Raw genomic sequence first — 6,056 nt, 5'->3', positions numbered from 1 at the left:
CCACATCTAAATTTACACAATATAAATTGATTATATATTGACAATTTGGAAAAATAGCTTTCTAATTTATTATCAGTTTTAAAAATTCTATAACATAAGCATTTAGGAGTAGTGTTAATTTCGCTTAGGCAATTCTGCAAAAACTGGTCTTTAAGTTTCAACTCAATACTTTTAATTACCCATTTATCTAACATTTGGTTCAACCAGATATTTGACATTCCACATGTATCAAAAACATTTTTTACAAATGATATCCATTTACAGTTAAGACCATAGTTATGAAAAATGATATACAATAGTTTATATAAAAGACATGAAATTTTACTTTCTTTACCACATAGTAATCTACATAAGAAACTAACCATACGAACTTTGGCATTAACAATTACAGGATATCTACCCAATTCCGCATAAACAATACAGCTAGGTGTACTCTGTTTTAAATGTAGAACAAGCTTACAAAATTTTAAATGTACACGTTCTATCAAATCAAAATTTTCAAATCCCCAAATTTCCGAACCATAAAGAAGAATAGGTAAAACTATCTTATCAAACATGTCTAACTGACATTCTATAGTCAAACTGTTGTGTCTACACTTTTTTAAAATACCATACATTGCTTTTGTAGCTTGTTCACAAATATATTTTCGGGTCTTTAAAAAAGAACCACTTCTAGCAAAAAAATATACCGAGGTATTTATTCTCAGTTACAATTTCTAATTCTCTATTCTGTATAACAAATCTAATATTTTTGGGTTGTCTCCCTTTGGAGAATATAAGAACTTTTGTCTTGTTAACATTTATTTTAAGTTGCCATTTTTCACAATAATCATCAAATTCATTTAACATGTTTTGTAAATCTTCACTACTCTCGGAAAACATCACAGTGTCATCCGCATATAATAACATAAATATTTTTAAAAACACTGTTAACTCGTGTGTTCGAGGTCATCACTAATAGAATTTACACCAAGTACATCTTTGCCTTCAAAAAAATGCTGTAAATCATTTAAAAATATTGCAAACAGAGCAGGGGAAAGATTTTCTCCCTGTCTTACACCCATTTCACAAGTAAATAACTCTGATTTCTCACCATTAAATATAATGCGTGATTTTACATTTTCGTACATATTTTGTATAATACGGAAAAATTTGCCATTTACATTATTCTCTAAAAGTTTAAATAATAAAAAATTTCTTTGTATAAAATCAAAGGCCTTTTCAAAGTCGACAAAGGCACAGTAAAGTTTCTTCTTCCTTAATCTTAGTAACTCAAATAGTGCATATACTGAAAATAAATGATCAGTAGTTGAATATCCATGTCTGAAACCGGCTTGATTTTCTAGTAAAATAGAGTACTCATCAAGATAATCACATAATCTAGTGTTTAAAATAGAAGTAAAAATCTTACCAAGACATGACAAAAGAGTAATAGGACGGTAGTTCTGTGGTTCGGCAGAGCTACCTTTGTTCTTAAAGACTGGTATGACATTACCTATAATCCACGCCTCGGGTAAAATACCCGAATCAAAAATAATATTAAATATATACACATAAATATCAATCATACAATCAATAGACGAGGAAATGTAATCATTTACAATCATATCGTCACCCGACGATTTGTTATTTTTTATATGTTTTATAGCTTTTAATATTTCTTCAGCTGTAATACTTTCATTTAACATAGAATTTGAAGATTCTTGGCTAAAATCATTGTTAATATCATAAGTATCTCCTTCATACTTATTTTTGTTTATATCTTTAAAAAAATTAAACAATGACTCAGTGGTGATATTACAATTGTTTTTATGTTTAACTTTATTCCAAATTTTCCAAAATTCTTGAGTTTTTGAATCGCATATTTCTCATCTTAGTGCGCAAGTTTTCGTTATATAGTTTAATATTCTCGTCCATGACTTTTTTGTAATGTTTTTCTGACTGTCGAAGTCTTTCTTTAAATAAATTAGAGCCATAGTGTTTATAAAGTCTTCTGCTTTTTCGAAATTCTTGTCTAACTTTTTTACATGTGATAAGTAATTATTTCAAGATGGCGTGTATGTCGACTGAAACTTAAAGCTCCGCACCATGATGTGAAGCAATAATGAATACAATATGTGTATTCATCCGTGTATCATCTTCACTGGTATTCCAAAGCATGGATAAGTCATAGAGTTGACACTTGTCTGAACGTACTTTAAATAAATATTTATGTGACTGCATCTTACGATTCTTTTACGATAGATAGTTTAGCTAATCTGCAATCGATTCTATCTCCATGCCTTATAAATATCTAGATTCTACTGAAGAGGAAAGGTAACACTAGGGCACCGAAAGCCGAATTTAGTCTAGGTGGCCGAGTGCTCTGGAATGCTAGAAACAGTGCAGGCAGTGTTGTATCGATATCTTAATAGAATAAGTCGAATCCATGCGAGGGAAGAACAAAATTTACTTCTGCAAATTTGCAGATTAAACATTGTTGTGCTAACATTCATCAAGGCTTTTGCAAGAGGGTTCACAGCATCATTCAGCCCCAATGCAGGATTCACTGCAGATACATTTATGCTGCGTTGACACGTAATTCGAATTCGATGTGCATTATTAACTAATTCGAATAAGTCTCATTTACTATTACGAATACGAATGAGTTTTAAAATTAATTCGCATTCTAAACAAATTTATTAATGTTAATGTTAATTATAATATACGAATCGGAATGCGCGTCAAATTCGTTTTACTATAAACACAGAAATTTGCATTCGATTCAATTTCAATTCGAATTAAATGTACGTGTGAACGAGGCATAAGTTGCTGAAAATGAAATTGCTTTCATCTGTTCAAATAGTTTGTGTTTTAAAATTAGTTGATAAAATAATTATATGTATGGAGTTAGTGACAAATGAACATATGCAAAAAAGGACCAAATGATATGGTTTACTATGAGAAAAAATATTCAGTTATTAAGAACGTACTTTGACCTATAATGTTTACTTAATAAATTGTGATTTGGATGGAGAGCTGTCTCATTGGCACTCATACCACATCCTCCTATATATATGACAGTTATACAATACAAATGGATAATAACTAAATAAATATTGCTGTTTCAGTATTGACCCTGTTTAATATGCAGGCATTAGAAAATACTTATTCAACCCAGTCGTGAGAAGAAAGGCAACTCTAAGTATAAGTATACAGTAAGGAAATATGGTATAATTGCAAATGACACAACTGTCCACTAGACACCAAATGACGTTGATACAGCGAATACAAGTCACTGGTAAGCCTTCAACAGTGAACAAATCCCACCCATTTATTAAGTTATGAAAGGCCACGACATGACGAAATCAATGTAAACATACCAAATGAGAAAACAATCTTTCGTATTTTTGTACAACAGAACAAACGAGACAGTCCAGTCACTTACATACAAGCTCCCGACTTCTGATAGGCTTATGCAAAAAGTGGCAGTCACTAATTAACAGATTCCTTTTGTTTTCAACTACAAAAGAGTATACAATGATAAAATGCAAGCAAAAAAAGATTATAACCTACTTTCTATGTAGTTACAAGGCTCTGATTTTAACTTACTTTCTCCCTAGTTACAATGCTCTGCAGCTCTGACTGTTTCTTACTTTTTATGCAGTGACAAGGCTCTGACTGTTACTTACTTTCTATGCAGTTACAAGGCTCTGACTAACATACTTTCTTTGCAGTTACAAGGCTCTGTCTGTAACTTACTTTCTGTGCAGTTGCAAGGCTCTGACTTTACTTACTTACTATGCAGTTACAAGGCTCTGACTGTTTCTTACATACTATGCAGTTACAAGGCTCTGACTGTTTCTTACTTTCTATGCAGTTACAAGACTTTGGCTGTTTCTTACTTTCTATGCAGTTACAAGGCTCTAACTGTCACTTACTTTTTATGCAGTTACAATGGTCTGACTGTAACTTACTTTCTTTGCAGTTACAAGGCTCTGACTGTTTCTTATATGCAGTTACAAGGTTCTGACTGTTACTTACTTTCTATGTAGTTACAAGGCTCTGACTGTTTCTTATATGCAGTTACAAGGTTCTGACTGTTACTTTCTTTCCATGCATATACAAGGCGCTGACTGTTATTCACTTTTTAGGCAGTTACATGTTGTACAGAGCTTACATCTGCATGTTCTAATATTTTCGGAATACGTCGAAAATCATCCAGAAATCATGCCACTTTGCTTATTTGAATATTATACTAAAGAAATCGGATACTGGTCACGGAAATTATATTGAAATGATAGAGAATTTTGAAAAAAATGTCTTTTTTAACTTTAATTTAAGCGATAAACAGGTTGCCGGGCCAGAAAATAAATATACACAACAATATACACCATTCAAACGAAACATGATGATTGTTGTTGCAAAACTCAAGGTTCCTGAGCTATTTTAAAAATCGAAGCGGGAGGCTTTTAACATTCCAGTATAAATTACAGGCTAAAATGGCTGAAACGTCAAATTTACAAACTTCGACTTGAAAATTTGCTAGCAAGGTCATTAGAAAAGTAGGTTGCCGGGTGAAATTTGAAACTTGAATGTCCAAAGAATAAGCAAGTCTAAACCTTTTATGTGTAGTCATTGAACTCTAAGTTCCCACGTCAAGTTAAAATGCACCTATTTCAAGAAGAATCAACACACGAAAACGCGAAAAAATCACTATTAAAATTCGCGTTCATTGTTTTGATTTTGACCGCATGACAACTTTCCGGAAATATCTTAGTAATTATAAACAAGGACTCAGTGACGGGCAACTTATAATATCCGTGTTTAAAAGATTTTAATGATACCACAGAGGCGGATTAAGGGGGGCAGGGGGCCCGGCCCCCCCTTTTTGGGAAAAAATTTGGTTGCTTATATAGGGAATCACTGAAGCGTGACTGGAGCGGGCCCCCTCTTAGGTCAGTCAGTGGGCCCCCACTTATGAAAATTTCTGGATCCACCACTGTACCAAGCCAGTCCAGTTCAAACTATTATCACGTGGTAAAATTCTCATTTACGTATTATGAATATTAATTAGCAAAAGCACTACTAATTTCTGGCTATAATGATGATCGTGTGCCAATTGAAATATAATTGCATTCTTAGTACAAAATTTAGTTAAGTTGGAATGGTTTTCAGTCGATTTTTTAGGTAATTAAATTCGATACATACATGCAAATGTCGTATTGACTTATTAAAATATCAGTTTGTACGTCTATCTTACAATTGAGAAAGTATATCACCAAATGTTGTATCAACAAGATTTTTAAGATCGACATCAGTCGGGAAACTGAAGGGCCAGAGGCTGTTCACTTGATTATATCTATGTTTTATATGGTATTTCGTACAGGATATAAAATTGATATAGGTTTTAATGAAGCATATATGATAAAATGTATTCATCATTACGGAGTTGATATACTTTTTGACCTATCACATGGCCAAAAAAAGATTTTTTTACTATGCGTGTTGTGATTCGTTATCTCTCAGAAGTATTATTTCACCGTATACATGATGGGGACTTTTTAAAACCACTTATAGATAGTTTTTGCAAATACGAATGGGATAAAGGATGATACATCAGACTGCAAAACTGCCACTATATTTGATGGGTAGAGCTTAGACAAGGTGTCGATGTTGTAAACTCCCGCAACCATTGTCGATATACCAACAAAGGGGTAACACAGTTGGTGTGGCTTAGTTTCTCCTGATCTACATGCAGTATCCACTATGCATGCGAATTCAAACTAAGTAAAATATATCACAAAAGAATACGAAACACTCGGTTAAGTTTTTTCTATTTGTTCTTAAAGACCATAAAAAAGAAAAAAAAAAGCCGCTATAAAAGGGGGGTTTAGAGAGCTATGTTTAACATGTAACACACATAATGTCTTTTGATTTTTTTTTGGTACTTGGTTTTTGCAGCAGAAACGCTAGGAAAATGATAGGTTTGTTTTCCTATGAATATCACTAGTCGATGATAAAATTATATTGGATTTGTGAAGCAGACATGATCTTTGAATGATGTCTGATACTCG

Source organism: Mytilus galloprovincialis, chromosome 1, assembly GCF_965363235.1.
Source record: "Mytilus galloprovincialis chromosome 1, xbMytGall1.hap1.1, whole genome shotgun sequence".
Taxonomy (NCBI): domain Eukaryota; kingdom Metazoa; phylum Mollusca; class Bivalvia; order Mytilida; family Mytilidae; genus Mytilus; species Mytilus galloprovincialis.
The sequence above is the reverse complement of the archived record's forward strand: the minus strand, read 5'-3'. Positions refer to the sequence as shown.